This window comes from Mastomys coucha, unplaced genomic scaffold (genome assembly GCF_008632895.1).
Source record: "Mastomys coucha isolate ucsf_1 unplaced genomic scaffold, UCSF_Mcou_1 pScaffold7, whole genome shotgun sequence".
NCBI lineage: Eukaryota > Metazoa > Chordata > Mammalia > Rodentia > Muridae > Mastomys > Mastomys coucha.
This window is the reverse complement of record NW_022196913.1, coordinates 23913346-23934677: the sequence shown is the minus strand read 5'-3', so window position 1 is coordinate 23934677 and position 21332 is coordinate 23913346. Positions and strand designations below refer to the sequence as shown.

The 21332-nt window shown below is 39.8% G+C and overlaps 1 protein-coding gene across 1 annotated transcript in view; it reads left to right on the top strand.

Annotated features, from left to right (window-relative positions):
- The window catches only part of LOC116082193 (probable G-protein coupled receptor 141), a 64115-nt gene that overhangs the window by 39741 nt on the left and 3042 nt on the right, over window positions 1-21332 (top strand). The window contains exon 2 of the mRNA XM_031359042.1: window positions 18429-18562. The gene's annotated coding sequence lies outside the window, so the exon portion shown is untranslated. The remainder of the gene's footprint in view (window positions 1-18428; window positions 18563-21332) is intronic.

The window sequence follows — 21332 nt, the reverse complement described above, 5'->3', positions numbered from 1 at the left end:
AAAGGAGGAGAGAGAAGGAGGGAGGGAGAGAGAGAGAAAGGAAGGAAGGAAGAAAGAAAGAAAGAAAGAAAGAAAGAAAGACATTTAACCTCTCAAGTGACAGAAGTGAGAGTTTGAACAAGAATTTCTTTCTCTGCCTGCATCAGAAAAAATTAATTTATTGTTTAACTATTTTATCCATGTATATAATTCATTCTGGTTGCATTCATCTCCTATCATTATTTATATCCGTGTAGCATCCAGTCCAGTTCTCCCATTCCTCACCAAGTCTCCATTCCCTTTTCTCATTTTTCTGTTGTTTCTGTTGCTTCTGTTGCTTAGTTTTTGCACTGGAGTGGTTTTTGGTTATGGAGGCTCCAGGTCTCATTTCACTGGAAGCTGTTCAAGAGGAGATTTCTTTTTATAGCCATTGATTTTGAAGGGCCAGATGATTATTTCTAGGATGCAGAGAAAAATGACCACCAGAGAGTGGAAATATAAAAACTGTGTGGGAAAGGGGGAGGTTATAAATGCTATTTCCGTATGTGATTTCCTCAAATGGTTTCTCTCGATTGATCTGTTGTTGCCGTTTACCTACTCTTGGTATTTTTTATCTAGAGGTTCCCCCCCACCCCCCACGGTAGGCTAAGGCAGTCTTTATTGTGACTTCTGTTACCCAGCGTTCTCCTCGGTATGCTTTGGATAGCCTACTGATGATTTTCCAAGAGCGATTAACAGGTCTGCTTTCATTCCTTTCCAACTAATATTGGAATCTGGATGTGACTTTCTTGGGCTGGGCAAAGGTGGAGGACTGACACTCCCTCTCCCACCCCTACCCCCACCCCTAGAAGCTATTTCCATGCTATCGGGGCTCCAGAATCTCTCATGCTCCTAACTAGTGAGCTAGAGGTTGAGCGGGCTTAACCCAGGACAGTGCCACCACCATGGGGATTTTGCCTCTGGAAGGGAACAGAGATCTGAGGTTAGCCAGTGAGTGGCTGTCTCTCTTCTGAAGGTTCATGTGAAGGTCTCAGTGCCTTCAGCAATTTAATTCAGTCTCGCAATACGAGAATCTTCAGTTTCACAAAAGACTGTAGTTCTGTGTTCTTTGTCCTCTGGTCTGTAGTTGGTGTGTTCTCTCGCCCTGGAGATGCAGTAGGGTAAGGATGAATGGAGAAAGACTAAGGGAGAGGGAAGGCGTACCGAGAAACGCTGCCTAGAAAACGACTGGGCAGGGCTGAATCCCTGCAGTGGAGTGGTCAAGGGCTTCCCAGTGATATCAATCCAACACGGCATAACAAGTTACAGTAAGAATAGGCACCCTGCCCAGGGCTAGGTGGGGCCACACAGTAGGAGGAAAAGGGTCCCAAGAGCAGGTGAAAGAAAGAGATATCCCCAACACCCATAAGAAAATCTAGCTACACAACTGTAACATATTTACAGAGGACCTAGCACATACCCATGCAGGGTCAGTGATTGCCTCGAAAGTCTCTGTGAGCTCTTAGGAGCCCTGCTTAGATCATTCTGGGGTCACGTTTTCCTGGTGTCCTCAATCCCTCTGTCTTTTTTAAAGTAATGGCTTTATGAGATGATTCACCAAGTATATGATTTATCTTTTTAAATTTCAGTTCTTTTTTCTATATTACACCATCATTCTAGGAAAGACAAAACAAACAAATCGTGCATCATTTACACTGATTGTTCAGCTCCTTAACTCTTTTGGCTGCATTTTGAGACAGGGTCTCATGTAGCCCAGGCTGACTCTGAACCCTGGCTGTGTTTGTTTCTCAAGTGCTTGGACTATAGGCATGCCACCATTCTTAGGTAGGATTGTTGGCTTTTTAAAAATTATAATTATTATTGTATGATGTTGGCTTGCTGGCTTTTTGTTTGCTATTGACCTTCCTGCCTTTGATCATTTTTTCTTCTCGTGGTTTGTATGCAGCATGTTTTATTGATTATGCGGCGATTTTGTGCTTCACTAAAATTTATAGGATGCCCAGTTTTATTCATTAAACATTTATATATCAAGAAGATAGTACTCACAAAGCCCGATTCCAAATTCTGGAGGTTAAAATGGGAACAAAGCAGATTTTTTTTGTCTTTAAGTTTTAAATTTTAGTATAGTGAGCAGTAGGAAAAATGAGCAAACAAATAAAATACCTACCTACCCAGGAACATAAAGCAATAGTACGGACATGCGAATACGTGTGTAATGCATAGGTACATGCTGCGGAGACTAACAACCTCCAGAAGGACAGTGGGTGTGGATGACATTATCTTTTCAATCAGAAAAGTAGGGAGGAAACGTCTGGGTAAGGACTGTGGCCAGAGCATGAAGGAAGCTAGCAAGCTCAACAGCTATCTGGAGAACAGTCCAAAAAAGACGTCTTTATATGTGTACAAGTGTGCTGAGGCAGAGGTATATCCGCGGTCATGTTCAGTTGTCATATATTAATGAGGGAATAAACCGAAGGTGAGACTAAAGGCATAGCTAATCAGGATTCCCCACAGGATGATGTAGACCGCTTCTAAGTTTGGTGTTTCTGTTTTAAATGTTTGTACTCTTTGAAATTAACATATAATGACATCATTTGCCCCTTCCCTTTCCACCTTTCAAATATACACCCTTTTTTCTCTCAAATTCATGACCTGATTTGGTTGTTGCCACATACTCATGCACGCAATCACCCACCCACCCCACACATGCACACACACAGACACATGTGTGCACATACACATGCGTCCGCACATGTACACACCCCATACAGTCACTGTAATATTACTTATATGTATAATCCTCTCTGGAATAACATTGAGTCCATTTCCAAATGCTTTATTCAAGACCTGGCAGCTATTGCTGAATTCTTGTTTCTCCCTCAAGTTTATCTCCATTCCTTCAGTAAAGCCTATCTCCTGCACTACTCAATAATCTGCACATAGCAGACTTATTTATAATAGCTAGAAACTGGAAACAACCCAGATGTCCCTCAACAGAGGAATGGATTCAGAAAATGTGGTACATTTACACAATGGAGTACTAGTCAGCTATTAAAAACAATAAATTTATGAAATTCTTAGGGAAATGGATGGATCTGGAGAATATCATCCTGAGTGAGGTAACCCAATCACAAAAGAACACACATGGTATGCATTCTCTGAAAAGTGGATATTAGCCCAGAAGATCAGAATACACAAAGTACAATCCACAAACCACAAGAAACTCAAGAAAAAAAGAAGACCAAAGTGTGGATGCTTTGTTCCTTCTTAAAAGGGGGAACAAAATACCCATAGAAGGAGTTATAGAGACTAACTATGGAGCAGAGACTGAAGGGAGCACAATCCAGAGACTGCTCCACCTGGGAATCCATATTCAATCATCAAATCTAGACACTATTGTGGATGACAGCAAGTGCTGGCTGACAGGAGCCTGATATAGCTGTCTCCTGAGAGGCTCTGACAGTATCCAACTAATAGAGGAGTAGAGGCTCACAGCCATGCATTGGACTGAGCACAGGGTCCCCAATGAAGGAGCTAGAGAAAGGACCCAAGGAACTGAAGGGCTTGCAGCCCCTTAGGATGAACAACAATATGAACTACCTAGCACCCTCAGAGCTCCCAGGGACTAAATCACCAATCAAAGAGTACACATGGTGGGACTAATGGCTTCAGCAGCATATCTAGCAGAGGATGGCCAAGTTGGTCATCAATAGGAGGAGAGGCCCTTGGTCCTGTGAAAGTTCTATGCCCCAGTGTAGGGGAATGCCAGGACCAGTAAGCAGGAGAGGGTGGGTTGGTGAGCAGGGAGAGGGGGGAGGGAACAGGATTTTTTTTTAAATTTAATTTAATTTTACTTATTTTTTCTTTTTTGGAGGGCAACCTGGGAAAGGAGATATTGTATGACATGTGAATAAAGAAAACATCTAAAAGAAAAAAAAAAAAAAAGAAAATCCAAACAGCTGAGGGGAAAGAACTCTCAACATTTGGAAGTGTAGCTTTTGGGAGGCAAATGAAGGTAAAGCATTAGAACCAATTCCCACCAGGTTTGGAGCTGCTCTGTGGGTGCTAGGAAATGAATCTGGGACCTCTGGAAGAAAATGCATGGTGTTAACCACTGAACCACCTCTCTGGCCTCTGGAGTCTTTTTTCACATCTCTTCCTCCTCTCTAAAGACTTTCAGGATTACCCTTTCCTTGTTAGGAAACTAAATAGCAGCTTAGTTCTTTTTCCTGAGGAATTTGGTGTCTTTCTAATGTAATTTATTGTTCTAAAGTGGCCAGGAATCAGATCTTGGTTTCCATGTTTGTATTTGACACAGCATTGTCATTATTTGTGAATGGACATACTTAAAACATGCACCTTTCTCTTCAACCCATTCTTAACTTTTGTTCAGTATAGGGACAAATTCTCCTATGTGGTGCTGACCTTTGTCAGACTTTATGTTGTTTATGTTTGACCAACAGAATATCCATTCAATGATATGATCGTGCCTGCTTGGCTTTTCTGTAATTTTCACTCTATTGCAAAGATAAAATGGCTTTAAAGGTGAAGACATGGAAATGCCATCTGGTAATCTAACATTCTCTGCATCTCTCCTAATTTCAGGCTAAAATAGGAAATACACTGCCACACACTGAGCACTCGGTAAGAGTCCTTGGCAGACACCTGCACTCTCTTCACTTATCTGATGCCCCAATCATAAACAGGCAACTGGTGATCCCCAACAGATGCATCCAAGCCTTTACCCAGAGCCTCTCCTTGTCACTTCTTTCCCTGGAGTGCATTATTTCCACCTCTGCACAAGCAGATTCAAAATGTCCTTTAAAATCCATCACCTATTACAGAACTCTGTTAAACAATTTTTATTCTCTCTCTCTCTCTCTCTCTCTCTCTCTCTCTCTCAATATATATATATATATATATATATATATATATATATATATATATATATATATATATATATTGTTCTCCTGATCTCCTTTAAGATCCTGGACTTTTTCCCCATTTGTACTCTTCTCTGGGGAAAATCACCTCTCCTACTCCCAGCTTTTCTCTGTTGCTTGTAATTCTTTTTACAGTCATGTTAGTGAGACTTTGTGCATGTGGCTTCTGAAGTTACTAGGAAAAACAATCTCACAGCAAACTCCTTGATCGTCTGGCTATTATCCTCTTTCTGCTCCTCTCTTCCACTTGATTCTTTCACTTTTTATCTTCAACTTACAACTCTTCTTTTAAGATTACATGTATTTTTGTATACACACAAGAATTTTGTTAAGCAATTTATCTTCCCATTTCTCTCCTACCAAGAAGAAGGAAATTTGAATGCTGAGATGTACTTTATGCATTACAGACAATGTATATTACCTACTATACAATAAAAATTTAAAATGATATTACTTTAACAACTAAGGTGAGATCTCACTGTAGATCATAGTTCCTAGCCTTCCTATAATGAAAAGATGTTCAGGAAATAAGCTATAGATATATGAGGATAGGGGATTGGATAACATTACATTGTAAAATTCTAAAACATTTCTAGGAGTCTCATTTTGTAGGCCACTCCCTAGTGCTGGTTCTATCATGGATTCTTTAAGAGACAGTCATAGAAACCACTTCCACATCTCACTTCTGATTTTGAGGTATTCCTGGTGAAATGGGCAATGACCACACAACCCAAGGCAGTTGTGGCAAAGCATCAGGATGAAACTGGCAAGATACAAGGAAATTGTCACAGCTGAGCTTCAGGCAAATATATATAGATGGAAGTTCAAGAAATGTAAGCAGCCCCACAGACTTTTCACACTCTAGTTGTCTGGGGATGTCATGGGATAGGAGACTGGCTTAGGCTTACAAAAGTCATTGGGTTCTGGTCTAGTATATCATGTTAAGTGTATACATATTCCACACATAACAGAAGCCTGGGGGATGCTTTAAATAAGAGTATTAGAATAATTTATGATGCAATTAGGACTTCAGCCAGAGTTGTTGAACTATGCATTTGGAGTGTGTAAGGGTAAAACAACCTGGAGGTATGAAGGAGAATATTCTTGGATTGGTAAAGCAAGGAATGGGATGAAGGACAAAGAAATGGACATGAGAAACAATGTGACTTGAGGCTAGATAGAACTGGATTGCAAAGGACATAAACAACAGAACAGGGTACCACTCTGGGTCTGACCAAAAGAGATCAAAGAAGAGTTTTCAAGCAGGAAAACAAGAGAGTGAAGGGGATTGGAGTTTGAGACAAGGCTTCAATCTGGTCCTTTAGGGCCAACTAAAGACAGAGAATGGGTCCCTGATCAGGACAGGTAATTGCTGCACAGACAGAGAGGAGGCTACACACCCTGAGAGAACTTTCTCAGGGGCCACAGATTGCTTCTGTGATCCTGATATCAGTTACTGGTCTAGAGTAAATCAGAAGTCTATCAAGAAATGGTTCAATAAGGTCACTGAATTCTTCAGCTTTATCTCACCTGTTTAGTTAACAACTCATATCCACTATTAGAGCATTAAACCTACGTTAAAAGTAATTAAAGTTAAAAGCAAGTACACAAGTAACCAAAATACGAAGTTAAATTGATGGTGAATGAACCAAGGAAAGGATGACTATCAGATATACATAAATCATTCTGAGAAGCTCTGAGAATGTGAACAGTGGCAAGCAAGGGTTTCTGGAGAAATGACCCAGAGGGTGCACAGTAACATGGCAAAGGTGGACTCCTGAAGAAGAGGAAGCCTGAGGAAGAGGCGTGGGTGAGACTTCAGAAGAACTCCAGTAACTCTTGTTTATGCTGTTGAACAGCTGCTGTGGCTGCTTCCACCAGGGAAGCAGAAATGACATCCCTTACTTTCCAGGAGGTCAACGGGGATCAGCTGCCTTCTTGGCAAACAGTTTATGTTTTATTAAACAGCCAGTTAGGTACATAAATAAGTTTGCAGCCTTTCCTGGATGCAGAAAGCTGCCATAGCTGACTCCAGGCTTCCAGGGGACAGCAGCCCTTCTGTCAGGGACCCCTCAGTCTTTCCTCTTCCTTACTCTGTCTCTTAGTTTTGTTCTCTCATTCTTCCTCCTTTTTCCCTTTCACATTTTCTTGACATGTTGTTTTTCTCTCATGAGCTTATGGAGGCATTACAGATAGAGTAACTATACTCCCTTTCCTCAATAACATTCATGTATGAGATAGTGTCTTTAAGTAACTTTAACTACTATATCTCAAACATTCTATCCTGGGTGCCGTCTAGGTCTGTTTTGTTTGTTTTTTTCATTTGGGTTTGTTGTTGTTGTTTCCTGCCCAAAATGTCTGTGGGCTACATCTCATCCCCTATTCCTTGTGAGTCTAACAGGCAAATGTAGCAGTGGCATATTTCTTGAATCTAGAGTCAAACAAATGAGTTCACCTTGACTGACTAATGCTCCTGTCATGCCTTGTTTGAATAAGCAATGTGTAAGGAAATGAGGCCTGCAAGGCAGATATTCACCATCGCTAACATCAAATGCCACATAAGAATTGTCACTGATATCAATGTTTCTGCTTCAATCTGGATGTAACATATAATTCTTGGATGTGGTATTGATGGAAGTCATTTGGTCCAACATGACATCAGTTCTCACAGCTTAGAAACCGGTTTGTTGTGAATATAACAATGACATTTTCCATACACAGGAGATGCTGTCTCTCTTAAATTCTGCTGGTATGACACTGGACATGCAAAGCAATGGCTGTAAGCTACTCATCCACATGGGTAATGATTCACCTTTATGAGGGAAAAAAGGAAGGAAAGAAAGAGTTTAGGTCATTTAGTTTAAAAGTCTCAGCATTCCTATAGTTAGTCTATACCCTCTGTATAGGTAGGCCTTTTTTCTTCCTATAATTCTCTCTCTCTCTCTCTCTCTCTCTCTCTCTCTCTCTCTCTCTCTCTCTCTCTCCTTCTTTCCTTCTCTCTACCTGCTGAAGAAAATGGGCTCTAACTGCTGTCAAAAATCTTTTATCTATTCATCATCTTCTTCCCTAGGCCCTGGTCTGCTAATTATTTGGCTTTCAAGGACTGGTAGCCAATTTGAAGATAGGTGCTCATTACATTGGCTGAAGTCCTCTTTAAGAAAACAGTAAAAGAATACTTGCTTTGGAGAAAGAGATAAAGAGGAAGAAAGTCTACTTTGTCCTTTTATTTGCTTGTTTGTTTTTAATACACACTAGACAGAAAGAGGGTTTCAGCTTCTGTTTTCTCAGTGATTTACAGGGGTTCATCAAAGCCTGGTGGTTGGGCATAACCTGAAACAAGAGTGTGCCCTCAGCTGACACACACACACACACACACACACACACACACACACATGCACACACAGAGAGAAAGAGAGAGAGAGAGAGAGAGAGAGAGAGAGAGAGAGAGAGAGAGAGAGAGAGAGAAAGGGTAACATAAGGATCACTTAGCTGAGAGCAATGTGGCATAATGGATAAGCTGTAGCTGGAGAGATGCCATCTGAGATTCTAACAATATCCTGATCCCATGTGAGTAAAGTACAGTAGCAATGGAATCATGAACCAGCATAAATCTGGGTCAAGGAGGCATATAGAGGCAACCCCAGGAGAGTCCCTCAGGGCCTGGTTCCTAGGTGTTCTAGACAAGTGGGATAAGCAAGTTTCACTATCAAGTACACTAATGGAGAAAACCAATATGCTATGGAATTGATGGCCCAGCACAGGCCATCCTGGGGGTAGATCTGGGGAAAGAAACAGAGTACATCTGGAAAAGAAAAGACTGTTGGAACAATCCTGAGGGCAGGGTGGAATAGTGTTGTTTAACAGAACCTCCTGACTCATCAACAAACACTTGCTGACTGGCAGATGGCTAGCCCAAAACTTAAGGTTGAACTGAAATCACTGGAAAGAATGATAAGTGGTGTGAAGGCTGGGGCTGGAAGAAAGGATATTCTTTAAGGGAAAACCAGTCCTCAGAGTCAGTCAGATATTGCCACATGGAATTCTGTAAGAAACAACCAAATGAGGTCAGAAGAGTGGCAGCTGAGTCAGGGGACTGGCCGGGAGTGAGCCAAATATGTCATTTAGATGGAGAATCCAAATGATGTTTGTGGCAAGGCAAGAATGAGTAGTTGTGTGGATGGCGTGGGCAATGTGGGAAGGTGGAGCCCTGCCTGCTTTTCTTCTGTAGCTGAACAATTTCTAGCTGTGATTAGACTTGTTTCTTCCACAGGCTACTCGGTGAAGAATGTCACCTTAAACCGTTTGGGATCCAGTTCTGAGGCCAGGGAGAAGTCTTAGGTCCTTGGGATAGCTTGGCATAACAAACTGCATGTGTATAGAACACATGGACTGAGAACATTGGTGAGGACACTTGTGGAAAGTCAGAACTTAGTTTAGCATCATCAACTATGACTGCTTCCGTTGTCTGCAGACCATTTTCTTGTTCCTCTCAGAAGCCAGAATGTTGTGAGACATTTTTTTGCTAGTGGAGGATGCTTAGGCCATTCTGGGAAAACATCTCGATTTCTGGGAAAATATACTTTAGGCTTTTTCTTTCTCTTAGAGTAACTGATATTATTAATTATTGAGTTATATTTTATTTCACATATTTCCATACATTATGTCATTTGTCTTGATTATTTGAGGTGGAGGCATTGTAGCGGAGAAAAATGAGCCTCGTAGACACTGATTAATTTTCCCACAGTAACTTTGAAAACAGTAGCAGAAGCAAAGAATGAAATAGAATCCTGTGCTCTTAGATAAACATTTAGTTATTCCTCAATATAATATTTAAGGCAATATACGTGTTGGTGACTCTCTTGATACAAGTGTGGAAAAGAACCAAAATGTATAACATTTCATCTTCTCCAAATTTGTAGCCCGAGGATGTGGGTGAGGAGAAATCTGCTTGCCTAAGTAGTTGTTTAGGCACACAAGTGAAGAGCATAGACCATTCTTTTTTGTTTTTGGTTTTTTTGTTTGTTTGTTTGTTTTGAGACAGGGTTTTTCTGTGTAGCCCTGGCTGTCCTGAAACTCATTCTGTAGACCAGGCTAACCTCGAACTCAGAAATCTGCCTGCCTCTGCCTCCCAAGTGCTGGGATTAAAGGCGTGCACCACCACTGCCTGGCGAGCCAGACCATTCTTACAGAAAAGGCCAGGCATGTTTGACCTACTATAGGACATAAAGCAGCCTCCCTAAAGCACTGACAGCAGACTTGATTTCTAAAGAATTAGTGGATAGCTGGATAATGAGGTTGAGATGGGGATGCTAGATGGAAAGAGTCTGATCACTGCAGCACTTAGACCCAGGCCAGTGTAGCCAGGGCATAGATGGTGACTGGAGACCACTGAGGAGTGTACTTGCTTATCCAAGCATTAGATAATGTACTTCCAAATTTACAATTCATGACAGCATCCATAATTCATAGTTCATAATGGAATTATTCAATTCATAGTGTAACATTCACAACATTATGAAACTAATCTTTGATGTTTAGAGGGAAGTTCCCTTTCTCTTGGGTTGAATTCAACAGTTTCAAAACACGATGTACCATGCTACCAAAACACTGGCCCCCAAATATCATTGGCTTCTGAATTATCATGGTATAGAATGCTTATCAGATGATCAGAGCTTTCATCAAGAACAACCTAAAAGACCAAATAAAATAAAACACAGAGCTGGCTGGTGATATAAACCAAAGGTGAATATTTACCTAGCATGCCCTAGGGGTTAACCTCCAGAACCAAACTTAACTAAATTAAATAAAATGCAAAATTGATTCTCCTGAACGTACATCCAAGGTACTGAGTGAAGCAGGCAAATCTCCTGAAGAACTCAAAGAAGTAACCTAAGAAACTCTTTAACATTCTGACCTTTTCTAACTCAGAGTTACAAGTTCAAATTCTTCCCTAATGTGATGGATTCTAGGCTGAGAGAAAGAGAGACCACAGTACTAAAACAGAAAATTTTTGTAAAGTATGGGAGATATATAAATGGATTTTCAAGAAAAGTTTTGAAGAGAGTCACAATCAGTGGTTCTCAACCTTGCTAATGCTGAGGTCCTTTAATACAGTGTCATGGTGAACCTCAACCATGTAATTGTTTCATTGTCACTTCATGACTGACATTTTGCTACTGTTATTGTAATGAAAATATCTGATATGCAGGATATCTGATGTGTGTCCCACAGGTTGAGAACTGCTAGTCTACTGGCACCTAGCATAAATACTTTTGACTATTGTTGAAAATACATGAAGAGTAAAGTGGTAAACTAAGCCTTACTTGGACTGAATGAACTCTTATGTGACTTTTCCTGGAGAGATGGGAAGAGACTTTTACTCACCCTAAATAGGGAGCCAATGAATGATCAAATATGACTGTAGCCACATCTGTGTTAGTAAAATAATGAGTTCACTACTTGCAGAACTGTGGATGGAGAGCTATGGACTGAGGGAGAATGTCACACACACACACCTATGTCATTGAAAAGTCATGGGCAATGACTCACAAGAGCTGCTGCCCTAGAGTGCCTTTCAGGACTTGCAGGCCATCCAAAGGACTGAAGAACCTCATCTCATCTTTATTGCCCACATAACCTTGGGAGGAAGTCTAGTAACTTTGTAAGTTTCAGGATCTTCCTGAGGTTTGCAGAAGTCTGTTATTCTAGCTTGCAATGTTTCAATATGGAGGAAATTGGTATACAGTACAAGCAAAATAATTTATTTTGGAGTAAAAGATAATTCATACTTGTTAGAAAAGAACATCACCTGGAAGATTTACATAAGAAAAAACTAACCTTTCAACGTTCATATTAAATTGCTAGATGTGAGAAACGTTACGATCATGTAAACAAGAGAAACATCACATATAAGTATGAGTACCAAGATTTTAAAAAATAGTTAAGAATTAGAAGAAAATATAAAATATAAAATATTCATGAGAAAGCATTATAAGCAAAGTAAAATTTATAAATCAAAGTAAGCACAGTCTAGAACAGAAAATATTTTACTATGAACACAGTTGTTTTAATTGATAAGACATAGCTAGTTATTAAAAAAAAAAAAAAAAAGGAACAAGAACAACTGAAAACACCCAGATAGGAAAAGAGTTGGAGAAAATAGAGATGTAAGAGAAACGCTGAAAATGTCTAGCACAAGTATAACTGAACTGTGAGGAGAGAGAATGGATTGGTACAAAATAGTGTCTCTAGGGTCAGAGGTAAGGCTTTCCCTAAGACAACCAAGGACATCAACTAGTTCATTTAAGAAACAAGAGGAATCTCAAGCAGGATAATCAGAGAAAAACCCACAGAGACAAGACTATGCTCAGCACAAAGAAAATTAAACACTTGGCAAAAAGCTTAAGAAAAAAAGATGGACAACATTAGCAAATGCAGAAGCTACATGATGGCCTAAGTACCAATGATGAAGGCTAGAGTATGATGGCATAGCATCTTTACAGTGCTGGAAGAAAGCATTATCCTATGCTGTTATGCCACTGAAGTGTATCTTTAAATGAAGATAAAATGAAGTCATTTTCAGAGGCACTCACAAAATCTAAGAATTCACAGTCTCCCATTAAATAAAATACTAAGTGGAGTTTTTCAGCAGAAGAAAATTACCCTGGATAGAAATCAGGAGATGCATGAAGATGTAAGAAGCAATGGATAAAAAAACTGATTAGAAAAATATAAAGTTCTGGCTGAAGCATTTACAGTCATATTGCATGAGACATAGCTTGTGAGGAATTTGATTCTTCATATGTAAGAGGTCTGAAGCCAGGGCCAGCATGAATTGAGGACCATTGAGGAAACCCAGTTCCTGGTATTAGCATGATGCAGCTTTTGAGAAGAATTGGCAATTCTCACCAGGGGATTGCATGACCCAGGCACTTACGCTTTCAGAAACTCAACCGGAAACATTGGCTTCTTTTCTTTTACCAACAAAGATGAAAATATAAACATCCATGGGAGTAAACAAAGTGGAAGTGAGCTTGATTAAGGAAAGTTGAGGAAAAATGAGAAGGTAAGGAAGACGGAGACATACTCCTGAGAATATAAGGGATATCCCAGAGAGGACGAGCAGTGGATCTGGTTTGTCTCAGGATCTCCAGAGGCTTTCTGGTTGAAATGGGACAAAGACAGATGTACTTTTCTGTTGAGACAGGTTATTCTGGGTAGTTGTGGGCTGAGCCAGAGGAGGGCACACATGCTCTGTGCATGTAGCCTTGACACATATGATAGGCAAGCATGCTCTCTCTATCCATGTTCTTCACCCAGCTAGGGGTGGATGAAACCCCACTTTCATTAATTTCTAAGCATATGCCAGTTAACTAGTGATCTTGACTATCTAGGACTTGTTGCCCAGTGTTTTGCTGGCTATAAGCTTTCCTGTGCTGTGTTTGATAACACAGTCAACTCTTAGCTTCGCCATGGGGTGACACCTATCACAGCTACCACAATGAAGCTGGAGTTGTTCTTGACTACCTAATATTTAACTCCTTATCTATGGAGCAATTTGGGGATCTCTTTTCCTAAGACAGATGGAGGCTTTTTTTAGAATCCATCCTTACAAATGAGTGTGTTCCACTTAGCTGTAACACAAGCAAGGGTACATAGAAGGGCAAAGGAGCCTTACATGTGTTTTCTGAGGAAGGAGGTCTCTGGAGAACCAGGCAGCCCCACTGACACTAGTCCAGAGACCTCTCCCTCCTATCTCCTCCTTGTGGTTGTTTCACACCCAGTTTCAAGCTCTTTTGTCTCTCATTCCAGTTATCTTGACTCCACTGTTTTAACTCTGACCTTCTTTTTAAGCTCCAGATCTAACTTCATGAAATAATTGTCACTGCTAAGTGATTTTGACTGTGGGCCCTTTCTCCTTACTATCTTTGGGGATCTAGCTCCCGACACAAAAGCAAATCAGAAAGGAGTAAAGATTGTTATTTTCATGTGGTTACTGATATCCCTTGGAACTCCCTCTTTGAAGGAGGAACTTTTAAACTTGAGCTATGTCTTTCAGAATATCTCATCCTAGAGCCTGAAGCCTATTTCATGACCAAAATTTATCAACCAATTTTGGACAATTTAGGAGGAACATGCTTAGATATTTGAAAGCTAGGAGTTCTCCATACTGTGGCAGATCTTTAGGTTGTGCTAGTCATGAAGACTATTTTGATTGCTTTTAACCTAGATGTTTCATTAGCAAATAGCACAGTAGAGCACTGAAAGATCAAGGTCCCCTAAACCACAGAGCTCCATGGACTAGGCTCTATCCAGGAGTGCTGTTTAAGCTGATCACACCATCAAATGTATGCCACTTCTGTTCTATCATGATTTCGTCCTTTTACTGTTTGCATTTAATAGGCACAATCTTAGAAAAACAACAGAATAAAGTCCAGACATCCCCAGTCTTTGGTGATTAAATACCAATTGGAAGATTTCTGTTCTCTCTTGACCATTTGGAATGGCATGAGAAGAAGCTAGATGTATCATCCTGATCATTGCAGACTGTTAGAAAGTAGAATCTTTCCTGCCCTGAATTGTGTTTATTATACTCGGTGTCACTCTGCTGGAGGAAACTGATTCCCCATTGCCCAAGCAAGAAGCAATTACAACTAGCTTCTTGGTTAGGAGTAGGACTTTTGTACACATTTCCTCTTCTCTGTGCTGAAATTTTGTGTTTTTTGAATTTGTGCAGATCTTATACATTCTTTCACAATCTGTGTGAGTTTACATACTGTAAGCCCTGCTTTATCTGAAAAGTTCTGTTTCCTATACATCATCTACTACCTATGGCTCTTATAATCTTCCTGTCTCCTATTCTTCCCTTGAAGGGAGAAATTTGATACAGCCATCCCATTTAGAACTGAGTGCTTCAAAATCTCTTACTGTCTAAACATCGGGTGGTTGTGTCAGTGTTAATTACCATCTACTGCAAGAAGACATTTTATGATGAGAGTTGAGCTAGACACTGATCTACGTGTATAGCAGTATGTCACTAGAAGTCATTTTATTGCAGTGTTCCTTTAGGAGAATAATAATAATAGCTTTTCACCCAGAGCCCATGACCTATCTAGTCTCAGGTTTTTGAACACCCTAGCAGTGCCAGAAATGGGTTCCTTCTCATGGAGTGGACCCTAAAAGTGCTTGCTTATTCCCATAACTTTTCTGTCACTAGTGCACTGCCATGCACACTCTGCATGACAGCAGTTTATGAGGCAAAAAGCTTCAGAGAAGCCAGTCTCCTGCAACCTCTCCTTGGCATTCCCTAACTCAGAGGTAGCCCAGATATGTCCTTGCGATATTCGATGGAAGGTCTCGTGTGCTACATGCCCACCAAGATATGATTTACTAATAGCTAAACAAAATTGGACATTGCTCTCTGACCTTTACCAAAGTTCCAACATCTGAGCCAAACCCTGGCTTAGAATTTTGTAGGCAATCTTACACATTCAGACTAATTGCCTCTGGCATTGTTATGGAGATAATAAAGGGGATAGGGCATTGTAGTTCATTGAATGGTAGTTGATAATCCTAGGGCAAGTTTAACTAAAATCCTCATTTCAGTCACACAGGGCAGACCACATTAGAATTGCAGATGAATCACTCCCTAGAATTAGATTATTGTTGTGTTCTAGGTAAAGTTAGCAAGAATGGGGCCCCTGGGGCATACCTCTGCTAGCCCAGAAGATTAGCATAGTGGGCATTTGTTTGACTAATAACTTAACAAGATATAATCCATTCATGTCACTGAAGATTTACTTGGTATTATAGATGTCTAGTTGAAGCACTGTCTCTCTCATTATATGGTGACTTCAAAAAATTTTACACACACACACACACACACATACATATATATGTACATATGTATGTATGTATATATATATATGACAGTGTCTAAAGTAGTAGGCATTTGTCTAGCTCTTCCAAAGGTCTTTAGTGTGATCACCTGTCCCATTTTTGTATTTTCTAAAGAATTTTTTTAAAAATACAACTTTTTATTTTTAGCTTATTTTAAAATTATCAGCATATTTACCACATTTAGTATTATGTAGTTGTCATGACTAAAATCTGCCAACTGCTCCTTTAGAATACACTATCTGATAACCTAATTTTGTTTAGTTGTAGTAAATGGAAAGCTTGATTCTCTTAACTCATATGAGATCTGAAAGACCCCTCAAGAGAGGAGACCCTCACTCTAGTTTCGGGATTACACAACCCCCACGAAACTCACAAGAGACCAATCTTGCTGCAAACACACAAGGTTTATTCGGGAAACCAGTGTACTGGGGCTGAGTTAGTAACCCACGCAGGAGCAGAGGAGTTCGACCCCTAGCTCAAGAAGTGTAGGGTATTTAAAGGAAAAAAAACCACACAAACCAGGGGGAGTCAGGGGAATTCCAACCCAAGTTATTCAATCAGTTATGGAGGGGAACATATTCATTTTAGGAATGTAATCTTCATCTACTGGTCAGCAGGGTGGAGAGCCTTGTGAGCCAGTTGACCTTCATTCCGAGTTCTGCCCTCATTGTGGATCAGTCAGGAGGGGCAGGTCTCAGAAACCAGAGCTCTGAGGCTCTGAGTTAGCCAAGTTCCTGAAACTCAGAGCTCTGAACTGGCTGACCTGCATTTTTAGTTCTGCTCAGTCTGCTAGGGGTCATAAAAAACTTTTTTTATACCTTTCATACTTTTCAAGAACATTAACCTTTATAGCTATGCATTATTAAACCTTATGCCAATGTGACTTTGCTGATAGGAACCGTGTTGTATAGCTTGTTTAAAAACTTCCACAGGCCACATATTGGTTTATCCTAGAGTAATAAAGCATAAATAGACTTAAAATTCATAAAAACAATAAGGGGAAAGAAAGGGGTAAATAGAGTCAAAATACTCTGAATTTGTAGTGCTACAAGAGAACGGGCAAACACAATTTCTCTTTTAAAAGCATATTTTAGATCTAAGAATTCTTAAGCCTTTAAACAAAGAGAATGAAAAAATGTGCAAAACACAGACTTTAGAGCAATGGTTCTCAATCTTCCAAATGCTGTGACCCTGTAATACAGTTCTTCATGTTGTGGTAACCCCCAACCATGAAATTATTTCATTGCAACTTCATAACAATTATTTCACTATTGCTGTGAATCACAATGTAAAAATCTGATATGTAGAATAGCTGATATGCAACCCTCAAAGGGGTTGCAACCCACAGGTTGAGCACTATGGTAAACAAAACAGGCTTAAGAGTATCAGGAAAGGTAGACTTTGAAAAAATAGAAACATTAAAGTCAGAGCCAGGTGTGTCAGTACATACTCATAATCTCAGTATTTGGATAGCCAGCCAGCTGTGTCTGAGAATTATGAGTCTGAGGCAGCATAGAGTCTGTCCTGGTTTTTTTGTTTCTATATTAAAATATAAACCAAAAAACACTTGGAAGAGGAAAGGGCTTATTTAACTTTACAAGTTACAGTGGATGGCTGAGGGATGTTGGGGCAGGGATTCAAGTCAGGCAGGAACTTGGAGCAGATACCACTGAACAATCCTGCTTGCTGGCTCATGCCCAGCTAGGTTTATTACACAGCCCAACATACCTGTGTAGATATGGTGCTGCCAATGTAGCTTGGGCCCTCTCATATCAATCAAGACAAATCTCACAGACATGGCCACAGACAAACTGATCTGAGCAATTCTTCAACTGATGCTCTCTCATCTCAGGTGACTGTAGGTATGTAAGTTAACAATGAAAACTAATTGCACAGGCCTCATAGTCAGACTCTGTTTCAAAAACAAAAAGATCTGAAGAGAGCACTTCACAGTGAATACACAAACACACCACAATGTTTGATTCTTAAAGGTAGAGTTGTAAATGTGGTGAAGTAGACAACTCAATCTAAAATCCCCAGTCTTTAAATTTGACTTTTTGTTGCTTTACTCCATTTACAGTCAACATTTATGATGGATGTTTAAAATGTCATCTAGACATGTGAGATCTGGAACTTATAGTACCAAAAATCAGAATTCTGCCACAGCTGTCCTAGCACAAATGGATCAGCCCAAGGTCCTGTTACCAGATGAACTAAAGCTTTTACACACTGATATCCGTCAGAAGCTGACTCTTGTCTCCAGTAGCAGAAACAAAGTCACATTCTGGAACTATAGCTTCTGCATGTCTGTAACAGTGAAGAAAACAAGAGTGAACCACTCTACAGACTCTTAGCTCTTTGTCTCCCCCACTTCTTATAGAGAAACAGAGAGGAAGGCATTAAGGCTGTTTTGCCACCTTAAATTCTATGTAACAACATGTCATGCAGCTGGGAGCCTACTGTGAAAGTAAATAGCCCAATATTATGTAGTCCTGGCACACAGAAATCATTTAACACTTGTGATATTTGAAAGGCAGTGATGATGGAAGTTTACAAAGAGATTGATTCAAGTAGCCGAAGCACACTGACTTTATTCTTTTCTTTCAGGAGTCAGTCTTACTACGCTAACAGTGTAAGGAAATGGTGAGCAGAAGTGTTGGTGGCACATCCATTATTGTCTCAGAGGAGAGTAAGATTGTTTCTACTCAGGAGAACTGCTCTTTTATAGAGAAAAAGTAAAGGTGAGTAGGGGGGCTACCCAACAGAACCCAGCAAACTTCAGAGCTTCCAGGGAGATACAGGGAAGTGGGCCCCAGATCTCTGAAGTTGTTCTGTGGTCACAGGAGCTGAGGCATTCTGGGGTTAGGATTCCATTACGTTTTAATGGAGGTTAAAAAAAATCACATAAGCACTCATCATTTTAAGTGTATAGTTCAAGGATGACACTAGACATCCGTCACCCCAGTGTTCTATAGACCAGTTTAAGGCCACATCTTCCCCTACTAGTTTGGCTATATTTATCTGTTTTCTCTTACATTGATTTTGAATTTTCTATTATATATATAGAAAATGTGTGTGTGTGTGTGTGTGTGTGTGTGTGTGTGTGTGTGTGAGACATACTTGGTGGAATTTTGTATTACTATATAGAATTTCTCAATTTTTTAGAAATTATTTTCCTGGAAAAGATTTTAGAGATTTTTTTTTCTAATTGTCTTTCCTGTTTCTCAGAAAATTTAAAATTTCTGTGTGTCTGGTTAGTTACTATACAAACATCTCTAATTGGCACGTAAAATAATATTTTTATACTTCAGTAACCTTTTTTGTACCTTTAGAAGTAACGTTTCCTTGCTGAGAATTTATATGATTTATACAAAGCTTTTGAGATTCACCAACATTGTGTATATCACTTGGTTTAATAATTGGTTTATAATTTGGGTAACAATACATGTTTGAAGAGATGTTCATAAAAGCATTAAGAATGATTGCAAATGTGTTACAAAGGTCAGGTACCCAGTGAATTACTATTCTTGCTCAGCTCCAAGTTTTCTAATGTCAGTAAACAAATACCTTAGATGTCTCATTATTACACAAATGTTTAAGTCAAAATGTCAGGCACTGCCAAGCTCCTTTTCTTTCCTTTAACCTACAAACTTTGAGCAGTGTAATCAAGCACATTCCAGACTTTTAAAAATATGTTTTAATTAATGCCTTGAGAAGTTCATACTGTACTTAAAGGATATTATTGATATTTTGGGATGAGAAACTATTGAAAGATTTAAATAGGAAATTAGAATTGGTCCCTGAGAGTTCTGAGGGTACTGGTTGGTTCATATTTTTGTTCCTCCTATGGGACTGCAAACCCCATCAGCTCCTTTAAATCCTTCCTCTAACTCCTCCACTGGGGACCCCATGCTCAGTCCAATGGTTGGCTGGAAGCATCTACCTCTGTATTTGTCAGGCACTGGAAGAGCCTCTCAGGAGACAGTTGTATCAGGCTCCTGTCAGCAAAGCACTTGTTGGCATCCACAGTAGTGTCTGAGTTTGCTGACTGTATATGGGATGGATCCCTGGTGGGGCAGTCTCTGGATGGCCTTTCTTTCAGTCTCTGCTCTACCTTTTGTCTCTGTATCTCTTCCCATGGGTACTTTGTTCCCCCTTTTAAGAAGTACCAAAGTATCCACACTTTAGTCTTCCTTATTCTTGAGCTTTGTGTGGTCTGTGAATTGTGTCTTGGGTATTCTGAGCTTCTAGGCTAATATCCACTTATCAGTGAGTGCATGTCATGTGTACACATGGAGGAACCCATGACTCCAGCTGCATATGCAACAAAGGATGGCCTTCTTGGACATGAATGGGAGGAGAGGCCCTTGGTCCTGTGAAGGGGAATGCCAGGACAGAGAAGCAGGAGTGGGTGGGTTGGTGAGCAGCGGGAGGGGATTGGGATATGAGGTTTTTGGAGGGAAAACAAGGAAAGGGGATAACATTTGAAATGTAAATAAAGAAACTATTTAATAAAAAAGAAAAAGAAAAGGAAATTAGATTTGACTTGTGCAGTGAAATTGAAAGATTTAAAAATACTAATAATTAATGAAGAATATGGAAGGATAGAGAAATGGTTTAGCAGTTGAGAACATTTGCTGCTCTTCCAGAGGACCCAGGTTCAATTCCCAGCATCTACTTGGTGGCTTACAACCATTTGTGACTCCAGTTCCAGAGTTATTTGGCATCCTCTTCTGGCCATTTATAATACCAAACATTTACATGGTATACACATATAGATGCAGGCAAAATGCTCATACACATAAAATAAAATAAATAATGAAGGTAAGAACTTGGAAAATGGATTATAGAGTGAGCTGAGCACTCATAAAGAGGGTTTATCAGGAGTCCAAAAAAGTGAGAGTAGGTGTTCTTAAAATTTGCAAGACATTAGGTACAAGATGAGAGATTGGGAGTCATGCCACATTTCAGAGAAAGAACTTATCTAAGTCCTCATAGAGGATGATGTTAAACCATCATGAGAAAAGCAGATTCATATGGGTCTCTGTTGCCTTCACTTCCCTGAGCTTTGGTTAAGTTAGTCAGCATTCTTAAGGAGTTATGCATGAATATCCTTAGGTCATTTGCTAATTACTTGGAAAAACTTAGAGAAACAGAACCATCCTTAAAATATTTTGTATGACTTCATCAGCTTGGAAGTAGAATCCTCATGACTAAATCCTGATGCTTTTGTGAAAAGAGTGAGAGATTAGAAGAGAAACATTCACATTCAGAGTCCCTGTGTTCTGTTTCCTCCCTACAACTCTGTCTGAAGGAAGGACAACATGAAGTGTGGCCCCATGATCCTGAGCTTTTAGAACTATGAATCTCTTCCTAAACTCAGTCTGCAGTATTGCATTATTATCAGTATCAAACCGACTAGTGAAATGACCTAGTGTTTTAGGTGTAGAGACTGTAAAAATACAGAGACTGCTATCTTCGTTCTTAAAACATATAAAGTATATGTCATGA